Source organism: Lissotriton vulgaris, chromosome 6, assembly GCF_964263255.1.
Source record: "Lissotriton vulgaris chromosome 6, aLisVul1.2, whole genome shotgun sequence".
Lineage (NCBI taxonomy): Eukaryota > Metazoa > Chordata > Amphibia > Caudata > Salamandridae > Lissotriton > Lissotriton vulgaris.
The window spans coordinates 1,332,491,251-1,332,505,349 of NC_141694.1; positions in this window are offsets into that span (position 1 = coordinate 1,332,491,251).

Genomic DNA, 14,099 nt, shown 5'->3' on the forward strand with positions numbered 1-14,099 from the left:
GGTGAGACAGAAGGTGAAGCGGCAAAGCCCGCATAGATGTTGTCAATTTTAGATGTAAAGAACTCTGCCAAGGAATTACATTGATTACTATCCAGGTAGGGGGCTTTGGGGGCACATGACATACCCGATAGTTCCTGAACTGCCTTAAAGAGGGCTTTGGGACGATTCTGGGCTTTCAGTATCGTGTTGTTAACATGATTAGCCCTGGCAGTGTTACATAGAGTGTGGTATTTATGTAATGCAAGTTTGTAGTTCTCTTTGTCTGCCGAAAGGTAGTTGGATCTCCAAATGCGCTCCAGTCTTTTGCAGCGTGACTTTTCCATTTTGAGTTCTTCATTGAACCAAGGGGCAGGAGGGTGCAGGAACTATTGTTTACATTTACGTGCTGGAAGGTAGGACTCAATAGCAGAAGTAAGCCAGGTGCTGATCTTACCCACGTCATCCGTGGTAATATTAGCAGAAGGGGGAAGGGTTTCTTTTAAGGAATGATTAAATTGCTCCAGATTCAGTCTTTGCCAGTTCCTTCTTGTTCCAAGGGAATGTGGGCTGCCAAGGGGGCCAGGTGCAACCGTTGTCTTGATGTGAAACTCTACAATGAAATGATCCGACCAAGTAATCGGTATAGAGGGGAGGCAGGTAACATTATCTAGATTAGCAAAAATTGGATCAAGTAAGTTGCTGCCTTTATGCGTAGGACCGGAGTTTGGAAGACTTAGATTGAGGGCGGCCAGGTCCTGTATAAGATGAGTGCTGGTGGGACATAGGGTGTCGTTAAAATGTATATTTAAATCACCTAATAACAGAAAATTATTAGATTCCAGCAAAAGGGGGGCAATATGTTCTGGAAGAGCAGCAGCCCATGCGCCTGCAGCGCCGGGTGGGCGATATAAAAGGGCACCGGACAGTGTAAAATTCGGGGATAGTAGGAGTTTAAAACTGCCAGCTTCGCAATTAGGGATAACAAGATCATCCCACTTGCAAGAGTAGGTTCTTTTAAAAATAATAGCAATGCCTCCTCCATCTTTAAGAGGTCTGTTACGGCCCACAAAGGTGTAATCATCAGGGAGGGCAGTAGCGATGTCCGGTCCAGAACAGTCCTTCAGCCAAGTTTCAGTTAGAAACAAGGCCGACGGACTATATGAAGTGAGAAGGTCAAATATGTCCCTTTTGTGCTTAGGTAAAGAGCGACAATTTAAACTAATAAAACTAAACACAAGAGAGGGGTTAGACAAATGAACCTTCACAGGGGGAGGGGTATCGATCCAGAAAGGGAATGAGGGAATGCACAGCTCAGAGGGGTGAGAAGTGATAGCCAAGGCGCAATCAGGGCAGGATAGAGGGGCGTCCTGACAACACATGCGAGAGCAGTACTTACCAGGCGACGGACGTAAGCTCAGCAGAGTAAAGCGGGAATAGGTAAGTCTAGGATAAATGATGCCAGGAGCAAGGGGGGTGGCCCCAGGTCCCAACTGGTCGCGGACGGGCACAGACGGGCTTAACTCAGGCGCAACTCCGGCGCGCCTACGTCGCGCCCGCTGCGCTTCCTAGGGAGGGGGACCATTTTAAAGGGCTGAGGGCGGGAGGGGCCGAGCGCTAGTCCGCTCGCGTCCGCTCGCCTCCAGGCTCCTCACCCAAAATGGCGGCCAAAGTCGGGTCCCGGGCAGTGTTTTAATCGCCTGCCATGGGATGAATCAGGGGCAAGTGCACGAGTGTGCAAAATAAGCTTTTGAAAGTAGCCTGTATAACAAAAAGGTTAAAACACACAGTGTGCAGGGTAAAATACAAAATTACACAATTCCGATTTTAAATTCTACACGTCGCCTCTAAAGTAGCCAGGGAGCCCGGTAGAGCCTTGGGCATCCGTGAACTTCTATCAATTGGCCTGAGAACTGAAAGGACTTTTAAAGGGCTGAGGGCGGGAGGGGCCGAGCGCTAGTCCGCTCGCGTCCGCTCCACTCCAGGCTCCTCACCCAAAATGGCGGCCAAAGTCGGGTCCCGGGCAGTGTTTTAATCGCCTGCCATGGGATGAATCAGGGGCAAGTGCACGAGTGTGCAAAATAAGCTTTTGAAAGTAGCCTGTATAACAAAAAGGTTAAAACACACAGTGTGCAGGGTAAAATACAAAATTACACAATTCCGATTTTAAATTCTACACGTCGCCTCTAAAGTAGCCACGGAGCCCGGTAGAGCCTTGGGCATCCGTGAACTTCTATCAATTGGCCTGAGAACTGAAAGGACTTTTAAAGGGCTGAGGGCGGGAGGGGCATTTGCTCTCCTTGTTTTTCTTTTTCTTCTTTTTGTCCTTCTACATTACTTTATTTTACATTCTGTATCCTTCACTCTTGCTTTATTTCTTAGTACACTTTTATGATTTTTTACCTCTAGACCTGTCTCTTCTATTTTAAAATATATATTTTACTAATTATAACTTATTTTTTTCTTCTCTCTTTCACAGATGCAAAGTGTAGTAAAAATATGTAATTAAGTTTAAATTAATTATATGGTAAGTGTGACTAAAAAATGTAGTTTGTCATCACCCTTTGCTTTAACCTCACTATTTTTCTCTCACCCTACCTCACCTCTGTTTCCTTACTCTGCTTCCCTCACTTATTCTTATCCTATATGTTTACTTCTCTTTTCCTTACTTTCCTACCACATTCAACTTCTTTCAGTCCCCCTGCTCACCCACACTCCCTCACTTATCTTTCTTTTCTGGTTCACTTAGTCCCTTTCTGTCACTCCTTCCTTTACTCTCTCTGTTCTTTCTCTCTGTCACTCCCCATGTCTTACCCTTATTCACTTTTATCCACCCTCTTTCACCCCTGTTTACTTACACTCACTGCTCTTTTCTTTCCCTCCCTCACCGCTGTTCCTTTTCTCTAATTCTGTCACTACCCCTCATTCCCCATCCTTTACTCTCCTTCCCTTTACTTTCATCACCTCTGCTTTAGTCTTCTTCCTCTTCTTCACTTCTTTCGCTCCCTTATTCATTTTTCTTTTCTCAGTTACTTCCTCTTACACATTTTCTCTGTCTTACTATCTATTAGACAGTCCCTCTGTGTTCCTCCCTCTAGCTCTCTTTCTCTCAACACCACTCTCTCTGTCCCCTTTCCTCATGCTCACTCCTTAATTATTTGTTTTTCTTTTTTTTTGGGTGAGCTAACGCACCGGTAAGCAAATTTCGGCGCGCCCCGGTGCGCGTACCGGGGCGCGCCGAAATTTGCTTACCGGTGCGCTCACCGGTACGCGCACCGGGAGCGCTCCAGAGTAAAAATAAAAATAAAAAAAAATATGAATATACTTAAAAAAAATAGTATTATATTAATATACAATATAGGATTCATTTTTAAAAAAATTACCTTTCTTAGCTATAGACATTTGCTATTAAAAAACCTTAGAAATTCACTAAAAAACACATAGGTTTGAGACCCTATATAAAGATAGAAATTAGCATTTAAAAAACCTATGAAATTCACTGAAAAAACCATAGGTTTCACACCAGTTATAGTTAGGAATTAGCATTTAAAAAACCTATGAAATTCACTGAAAAAACCATAGGTTTCACACCAGTTATAGTTAGGAATTAGCATTTGAAAAACCTAGTAAATTCACTGAAAAAAACCATAGGTTTGACACCAGTTATAGTTAGCTGGAAATTTTACTGACATAAAACCATTGAAATTCCACGTTATAGTTAGTTGGACTCACTATAACTTGCGCGCCTGCAATGCACTGCTGATGACGTTACATATTACATCACTCATGACATGGTCAGTGGATTAGACCGAAATGCATTGGGATACACAACGGCTAGGAACCTGCAACGAAATAAAAGATTTTCGAAATCACCTCAGGAGTGTGACTCACCTTCTTTCGTGGAAAGAGAATTGCTGTGATACAAAGCGGCTGGGTCCTGCCGCAGAGAACGCACCGCCATACAAAGGAGCTCCCACTACTGCCTGCACCTGGATCCAAAACTTTCGACTGCGCAAGCAAACACTAGGCAGGGGTAGCCGCCAGGGACCAGACCCTGGTAACAGGCCCTCATTGCCTCGAAAATAGGAACAATCAGGCGAAGGTGAAAAGCAGCAAAGAAAATGCTTTCCGGGCATCACTCCCCTACGGGCCTGAAATGAGGGAGACAAGAGCGGACTACAAATACCAGTGAGCCTCAGCTAACCAGCCGACTGCGGGGCCCACCAGGGGGCAATTACATCATTTAGTCTCCCGAGTGACACCCGCTGAGGGGTTAAAACATGCAAAATCTGAGGCCAACGACAATTAACCTCCCCTCCCTTTGCCGATGCCACTAGCCCCCTTGAGAAAGGTCTAGGATTAGACCGAAATGCATTGGGATACATAACGGCTAGGAACCTACAACAAAAATAAAAGATTTTCGAAATCACCTCAGGAGTGCGACTCACCTTCTTTCGTGGAAAGAGAATTGCTGTGATACAAAGCGGCTGGGTCCTGCCGCAGAGAACGCACCGCCATACAAAGGAGCTCCCACTACTGCCTGCACCTGGATCCAAAACTTTCGACTGCGCAAGCAAACACTAGGCAGGGGTAGCCGCCAGGGACCAGACCCTGGTAACAGGCCCTCATTGCCTCGAAAATAGGAACAATGAGGCGAAGGTGAAAAGCAGCAAAGAAAATGCTCTCCGTGCATCGCTCACCTACGGGCCTGAAATGAGGGAGACAAGAGCGGACTACAAATACCAGTGAGCCTCAGCTAACCAGCCGACTGCAGCGCCCACCAGGGGGCAATTACATCATTAAGTCTCCAGAGTGACGCCCACCGAGGGGTTAAAACATGCAAAATCTGAGGCCAACGACAATTAACCTCCCCTCCCTTTGCCGATGCCACTAGCCCCCTTGAGAAAGGTCTAGGATTAGACCGAAATGCATTGGGATACATAACGGCTAGGAACCTGCAACGAAATAAAAGATTTTCGAAATCACCTCAGGAGTGCGACTCACCTTCTTTTGTGGAAAGAGAATTGCTGTGATACAAAGCGGCTGGGTCCTGCCGCAGAGAACGCACCGCCATACAAAGGAGCTCCCACTACTGCCTGCACCTGGATCCAAAACATTCGACTGCGCAAGCAAACACTAGGCAGGGGTAGCCGCCAGGGACCAGACCCTGGTAACAGGCCCTCATTGCCTCGAAAATAGGAACAATGAGGCGAAGGTGAAAAGCAGCAAAGAAAATGCTTTCCGTGCATCGCTCACCTACGGGCCTGAAATGAGGGAGACAAGAGCGGACTACAAATACCAGTGAGCCTCAGCTAACCAGCCGACTGCGGGGCCCACCAGGGGGCAATCACATCATTTAGTCTCCCGAGTGACACCCACCGAGGGGTTAAAACATGCAAAATCTGAGGCCAACGACAATTAACCTCCCCTCCCTTTGCCGATGCCACTAGCCTCCTTGAGAAAGGTCTAGGATTAGACCGAAATGCATTGGGATACATAACGGCTAGGAACCTGCAACGAAATAAAAGATTTTCGAAATCACCTCAGGAGTGCGACTCACCTTCTTTTGTGGAAAGAGAATTGCTGTGATACAAAGCGGCTGGGTCCTGCCGCAGAGATTGCACCGCCATACAAAGGAGCTCCCACTACTGCCGGCACCTGGATCCAAAACTTTCGACTGCGCAAGCAAACACTAGGCAGGGGTAGCCGCCAGGGACCAGACCCTCGTAACAGGGCCTCATTGCCTCGAAAATAGGAACAATGAGGCGAAGGTGAAAAGCAGCAAAGAAAATGCTTTCCGTGCATCGCTCCCCTACGGGGCTGAAATGAGGAAGACAAGAGCGGACTACAAATACCAGTGAGCCTCAGCTAACCAGCCGACTGCGGCGCCCACCAGGGGGCAATTACATCATTTAGTCTCCAGAGTGACGCCCACCGAGGGGTTAAAACATGCAAAATCTGAGGCCAACGACAATTAACCTCCCCTCCCTTTGCCGATGCCACTAGCCCCCTTGAGAAAGGTCTAGGATTAGACCGAAATGCATTGGGATACATAACGGCTAGGAACCTGCAACAAAATAAAAGATTTTCAAAATCACCTCAGGAGTGCGACTCACCTTCTTTCGTGGAAAGAGAATTGCTGTGATACAAAGCGGCTGGGTCCTGCCGCAGAGAACGCACCGCCATACAAAGGAGCTCCCACTACTGCCTGCACCTGGATCCAAAACTTTCGACTGCGCAAGCAAACACTAGGCAGGGGTAGCCGCCAGGGACCAGACCCTGGTAACAGGCCCTCATTGCCTCGAAAACAGGAACAATGAGGCGAAGGTGAAAAGCAGCAAAGAAAATGCTTTCCGTGCATCGCTCCCCTACGGGGCTGAAATGAGGGAGACAAGAGCGGACTACAAATACCAGTGAGCCTCAGCTAACCAGCCGACTGCGGCGCCCACCAGGGGGCAATTACATCATTTAGTCTCCAGAGTGACGCCCACCGAGGGGTTAAAACATGCAAAATCTGAGGCCAACGACAATTAACCTCCCCTCCCTTTGCCGATGCCACTAGCCCCCTTGAGAAAGGTCTAGGATTAGACCGAAATGCATTGGGATACATAACGGCTAGGAACCTGCAACGAAATAAAAGATTTTCGAAATCACCTCAGGAGTGCGACTCACCTTCTTTCGTGGAAAGAGAATTGCTGTGATATATATATATATATTCACTAAAAAAACATAGGTTTCAGCCACGTTAGTTAGGAATTAGCATTTAAATAACCTTAGAAATTCAGGGAAAAAAACATAGGTTTCAGCCACGTTACAGTTAGGAATTAGCATTTAAAAAACCTTAGAAATTCACTGAAAAAACCACAGGTTTCACACATGTTATAGTTAGCTGGATATTTCACTCATACAAAACCATTGCAATTCCCCCGTTATAGTTAGTTCAGCTAACTATAACTTGTGCGCCCGCAATGCACTGCTGATGACGTAACATAGTACATCACTCATGATATGGTCAGTGACATCACTCATGACATCACTAATGACATCTCAAATGACATCACTGATGACATCATCCAGTGAATGTGTGTCTTTCTGAAAAATAAATATCTTTTATATATGTATATCTAAAGCTCGATGGAAGAATAAATGGGTAAATAAGTGTCTAAATGGATTTTTTTTGTAAAATTGATTGTAAAACGGACTTATTAAGTGTATCTTAGTGAATACATGTATTAGCGAGTAATGTTTAAATATGTAAATATCTGTATCAGTGTCTCACTTTGTGTGTAAGTGGCTGCATGGGTTGTTGAGTAGCTACACGAGTGTCTATATGGGTTATTAGTTGGTTTTTTGAGTATCAGAATGAGTGTCTGTATGGTTTGATGGGGGGTATTACTTAGCGCACAGATGCATGAATGACTGACTCACTGTTTGTATGTGTTTTGAAGACAGCATGTGTGCAGGACTGTATGGGTGGATTCGTGCGTGTTTGGGTGTGTTAGTGAGTGAATGGCTGTCTCAATATTATCTTTATGAGTAACTACATATGTTTTAAACTAGTATATATGAGTATTGATGTATATAAGTGAGTATATGTGAGAGTGAGAGACTGGAAGAGTTCCTGTATAAATAAGTATGTGTTACTATAAGTGACTGTTTAAGAGAGTAAGTATGTGTACTTTTCTGTAGAAGTAAGTGTAGTGGTGTGTGTATAGCTGTATATGCAAGTAAAGGGATGTTTATTTGCATGTGTGAGTATGTGTGTGAGTAACTCTATCGATGAGTATCGGTGTGTAACAGGATGTATAGGTGTACGAGTACATAAGATGAGTGAGTACATGTATGAGTGACTATATAGATCTGTTGGTGAATGAGTGGATGTGTATTTAGATGTTGGAATTACTGAATAGGTTGTTGTAACTGGTATTGGTATCTCCATTTTTTTGAAAATTTTTGTTTTTCTTTTTGAATGTGTGTATCAAAGGTTATATAAGGGTGAGAGGAGGTCTGCCACTCTTTCCTTTCACAAGGATGATGTCATCAGTGATGTCATTTGAGATGTCATCAGTGATGTCATGAGTGACGTCACTGGCCATGTCATGAGTGATGTAATATGTGACGTCATCAGCAGTGCATTGCGGGCGCTCGAGTTATAGTTAACTGAACTAACTATAACGGGGGAATTTCAATGGTTTTGTATGAGTGAAATGTCCAGCTAACTATAACATGTGTGAAACCTATGGTTTTTTCTGTGAATTTCTAAGGTTTTTTAAATGCTTGTTCTTAACTATAACCTGGCTGAAACCTATGGTTTTTTTCAGTGAATTTCTAAGGTTTTTTAAATGCTAATTCCTAACTATAACCTGGCTGAAAACAATGGTTTTTTCAGTGAATTTCAAAGGTTTTGTAAATGATAATTTTTAAATGTATTGTTATATTTTAAAATGTATTAATTGTTATTTTTTTATACTGATTTACTTCATTGTTTTAAAGTATTTATTTTTAGATATTTTATTTTTTAAATTACATTACATATTTTTAATATAAATTGAAAAAAATGTTTTTAAAAATATTTAAATTGTAATATATTTTTTATTTATATATATTTTATATAGCAGGCAATGATATCCTATGGAAGGAAATTCAAGTTACTGGTAAGTACCGTTAAAATTACTTTTCAGGATCAGTACTGGGCTGAAAGATGCAGCACTGAGGTCTCTCCTGATGACAGGTGAGTAAATCGGAATTCGTAGTTTGGCTGATTTTAGAGGAATTTTTTTAAAGTTCCAAAACTCCACACTTAGAAGAATTTCCAAGTGAAACTAGTCAATGTTAGCCTATGGAAGGAAATTCAAGTAACTGTAAGTATGGTTAGAATTACTTTTCAGGATCAGTAGTGGGCTGAAAGATGCAGCACTGAGGTCTCTCCTGATAACAGGTGAGTAAATCGGAATTTGTAGTTCGGCTGATTTTAGAGGAATATTTTGCTCAATAGCAGAGAGGTGTAAGAAGGGGTGTAGCCTCATTACACCTCTCTGCAACGCAGCCCCCTGGCACGTTTCCAGAGGGGGAATTAAATCCCCTTGAAAACTGGGGGTCCCTGGGAGCCAACTAGCCCACCAGGAACCTCCAGTATGCGCCAGGGGGCTGCGTGGCAGAGAGGTGTAAAAAGGGGCATAGGTGTAATGAGGCCATGCCCCATTTTATAACTCTCTGCAACGCAGCCCCCTGGCGCATACTGGAGGTTCCTGGTGGGCTACTTGGCCCCCAGGGATCCCCAGTATTTAAGGGGAATTACTTCCCCCACTGCAAACGCGCCAGGGGACGCGTTTGCAGAGTGGTGCATGGAGGGGGCGTGGCCTCCTCCCCATCCTGTTTTTTTGTTTTTAAGAAGGGGGGCTGTGAAGCCCCCCTTCTTTTTCTTTTTTTGTGCCCTGGGGACCTCATCCTCCAGGGCCTGACCCCCAAAAACTATTTATTTATTTTTAACTGCTTAACCCCCTTCCCGTGGCTAATCTAGGCCCCGGGGACCCATCTCCCAGGGCATGCTACATTTAAAAAAAAAATTTAAGGAGGGGGCCGGCATACATCCTTTTTAAAAAAAATAAGATTTTTGTATTATTTGGGGAGGGGGCCGCGTGGCCCCCCTCCCGGGCCATTTCTGGCCCCAGGGACCCCATCCCCGGGGGCCTGGCCCTCTCCGTTGGGGACCATGGGGGCGTCCCCAAGCACCCCACGGTCCCTGCTGGCTCCCCGCATCCTGCTTTTCTGCTTGGGGAGCAGCTAACATGATCCTCTGGCTTTGGTTTTTGAAAGAGAGAGCAGGTTTACTGCTCTTTCTTTCAAAAACCATAGCAAACAGCTGTGTCCGGGGGTGGGCACCCCGGGACACTGCAGGAGCCGGCCCTGGGGGGTGGCGGTCCCCAGGGCCATCACAGGCTCCAGGAGGAGGATGCGCGGCCCCCTCCCATCATTTGTAAAGCCCCAGGGGGTGGTGGTCCCCGGGGCTGGGGGGTTCATCACGGACCCCCCAATTTAAATATGTAGTGCCCCGGGGAGGTGGCGGTCCATGGGGCATAGGGGGGGGGCTTGAGCCCCCCGCACAGGTTTTATGAAAATGTTATTTTAAAAAGAAGGCTCGGGGTGGCGGACCGTGAGCCCCCCGCATACTTCATACTAAAGCCCCGGGGGTGGCAGTCCCCGGGGCTCGGGAGGCCTTAGAGGTCCCCATCATCATATAGTTAAGCCCCGGGGGGTGGCAGTTCCCGGGGCTGCGGGGGGGTCGTGTGCCCCCCGCTATAATACGTACTTTGCCCCGGGGTGGCGGTCCCCGGGGCAGTGTGGGGGGGACACTTTATTTGTATAAAGCCCCCGGGATTTGGTCCCCCCCCCGGCGGGAGCCACGCTTCGGTTTCATTTTGTATCGGCAGGGTACGCATACCCTACGTGTATCCAGCAATTTAAAAAATATATATATATATTTTTGGGGGCTTGCAGGCCTAGGGGGTCAGGGTGTTTCGCGTTTCTTTTTCTGTTTTCTTGTGCCTCGATTCTACCGAGGCACAAGATGGCTGCCAACACTTCCTGGTTTTGAGTGTTGACAGCCAATTAGAATAAAGCTTGTGCTCGGGAAGATACGCGTACCATACGCGTACCGTACTTCGTCTATAGATATATCTATAATTTTACTTTTGATTTTCTCAGGAACTACTGAACGGATTTACACCATTTAACAAAAAGCGTAATCTGCTAACCAAACTCTACCTTTTTGTCAAATTTGGTATAATTCAGTTCAGCAGTTCAGATTGTAGCTGTGTCTGAAGGTCCCTATGGAAAATTGCATGGGGAAAACACGTTTTGGGACCCCTCCTTTTTTCTCAGCCCCCTACTTGACAAATCACCCCCAAACTTTCAGGATAGGAGCGGAGCGCCCCATCTACTTGGATAATATCGCGAAGATTCGTCGTCCGGTGCCAGGTATTCCAAATACAATGTTGCAGATTTCCTATGGAAACTAGATCCTAACTATAACTACCTACTGGCGACTGCCAGTAGGTTATATATATTTATATATATATATATATGCATTTTGGGACCTGTAGGCGGCAGCTACTGGGCGTCCATCGGGAGGCGATTACAATGTATCTCACCTGGAGGGGGCAGAACAAGCATCGAGCAGCAATGAGGAGGCGGGTATTTAAACCGATGTATTATTGCCTGCTTCCTTGACAAACACCCCAGGCGCTGAAGAAGGCTTACCATATGCCGAAATGCATTCGCCAGGTCGGGTGCTTCCACAATAAAGCTGGCTCTAATTGGCTCCCCTAATGTGGCCTCTTCTTTCTTTTTTGGATTTAGGTTTCTTTTGGACATTTTAAACACAATGCCAAGTGTCGCGTCTACAAGGCCCCCGCAGCATTCAGTTGGCCCAGGATTCACTGGTCTCTGCCTTGGCGGAATCGCTGTTGCTTCCAGGTTACTGGATTTTCCTGGGAAGATATAGAGCGGTGTGGCAGTCATTCGGCTGCTCGCTGGACAAGGCGGATTTTCTGCTTTGTCTCCGTTATGAGGACTCCAACGACTTGGTGGTTGCTGCGATTTAGGGGGCCAGAGTAGCTTGTTTAACTTTGGGACATTGTGACTTTGGGGAGTTTGTTTGCATCATTTCATCCCTGACTCTGCTCCATTCCCGCAACGCCTACCCACCTTTGCATTGCATTTTGGGACCTGTAGGCGCCAGCTACTGGGCGTACATCGGGAGGCGATTACAATCTATCTCACCTGGCGTTGGCTCTGGTGGAGTCCAGGAATGTGGGGGGCTGTTGAGTGGGAAAAGAATCCTAGAACGGCAGTTGCTGCCTAGACCTGGGGACTGACGGCCTGGAAATAAAGTACTTTTCCACTTGCCCGACGGAGTGCCTCATTTTACAAAGCGGGACTAATGACAGCCTTGAAAACAGGAAGCATCAAAGTTATTAGTACTATGATTTAACCAGTCGCTAGTAGGCTTGAAAACAGGGAGTATGATTGCGAACTCTACTAACCACTGGGTGGGCAGGCAATGTTGTGTAAGCCAGCAGGGAGCAAAATTACGATGCAGCAAATTATATGTACGTTGTTACACCCTCAAACTGCAGTCCAAAAATCTCTTCTAGAAAGTTAACAAATATGCCCTACGGGGCCCAAGAGACACCGCAACACAATCGAAGGTGAAATGGCCAAAACACATGGCGCGTTTCTTTTGCAAAATCTGGGCAAATGCAGCACCATGAGGAAAGACTGCCGAGGGTAGGGGTGTACGAAACACTGACAGAAGTGAGAAGCGGTTCTTTGCTGCTACATTTAGGCGGCCTGTGTTGACAAGGCAGCGAGGGCTCCTCCTGAGCCAAGGTTCTGTCTCCGGAAGGTTTATCTGCTCTCCCTGGAGTACCGTCCTGATTAATGGGAGTGGTCCTCGCCTCAGCCGAGCTCAGCTGATGTCCGTGACTGCCAGTGCAGGAGCCGCATTTACCACAGGGCAGGGCTCAGAGGCTTTCACTCTTCTCGTGTTCCGGGGGGTAATTATTTTCAGATTTGAGGCACTAGCACACTGCTGCTATTTTCCTAGAGGCCTGCCAAACCCAAGACAGTGCGTTTAAATAAAGGTGGAGTGGAGGGAATTATTGGCTTTGACCCCCGTGTGAGAGAAACAGTAATGCACCCTCAAAGGTACAATGCGTGATAATTTACCGTCCCCAAGCGTGTGCGCGATCATGTCCCTAGCTAGCAGTCCCAAGTATGCTTGTCGGACATCAAGGCATCACTCCTGCGTCTCTCATGCTCTTGGGGGGCAGTTGAAAGGGTGTCATCTCTCCCCCCCCTCCTTCTCCAGCAAGTAAGACGAGCCAAGACACCGGAGACTTATCATCATCTTCGTGGGGATCACTGTGAGTTACTGGATGCTTGATGGTACTGTGCCCTTCCATTTCTAGTGCTGTGCAGTTTCATGATCTTAGGTCATATTGGGGTAAATTGACGATATGTTTCCCTCATCTTCATTGCTTGATTTGGTAATTAGCTGCCTAGGTACACTGCACTGATTGAATTTTTTCCTTTGGTCTTAAATAAGATTCAATATATTATTTGTGCAACTGTGAGTTGAAAATGAATGTTTTAATGAATCTGTAAAGTTATGTGCAAATTGGTAGATTATGCTGCATATATAGAATGACAATGCTGTAGTAGAACAGTAGTTGCACTGACACTCTGTGTAGAGCAAAAAAAACACTTTTTGGTGCAGGCCCATTGTCTGAAAACATCATGTAATTATTGGCTCCCAACATGTGGGCAGAGACAAACTCTAATGCTCACTCTAATTGCCTGATGACAGCCCTACGTTGTCAAGCCTGAGAGACCATTGTGCAAATATTTGTTTACAGGTCGGACTGTCTGTGCTGTGCCCGCTCTCACTGTTTAAAAAAGGTTTGCTTGCCTTGGCCGGATGAAGCGAAATGACGTGGAGAGTTTGATTTGGCTGTGTTGCACCGTAGGGTTACTTGCACTCTTTTATAAACGTCCGAACTTCTGTCAGTTATTATGTGAAGGTGGAAATTAAATGTCTCTTCCCAGAGTTTATACTGCTATGCAAGTTGCATTACTAGAACAGGTTTACTATGCTGGTGTAGTTTATGTTTCCTCACCTTCATTGCTTGATTTTGCACGCAACACAGTGTCACCATCACCTAGGCTAAGGTGCGGATTGTGCAGATTGTGTGACCACTAATTACCACCCAGTTTCCCCCCAAAAAGTAAGTTTAGGCCCAGAGTTAGGCTTTGGGAGGGGGAAGCGTCAGGCAGACCTAAAGTTTAGTTTTACTGAACAGGTATTATAACCCTCCGTCCCCCATTAGAACCCGCAATACTCAAGAGCAGACTAGTGAGTCTCAATAGTGAGTCCGTTATTTCCTAAGCTGCACTGGTGTTGCACATCGTTCAGTTCCATTGATTAGAGGCTGAGCGCATTTCAAATTGGGGTGCTTTTGTGCGAACCTGAGAGTGCCACACAGTGAGAGTTACAGATCTGATGCAGTTAAAAATGTATATTGGAACCATCATTGTTTTATTGAAAGCAAATGTATATTAAC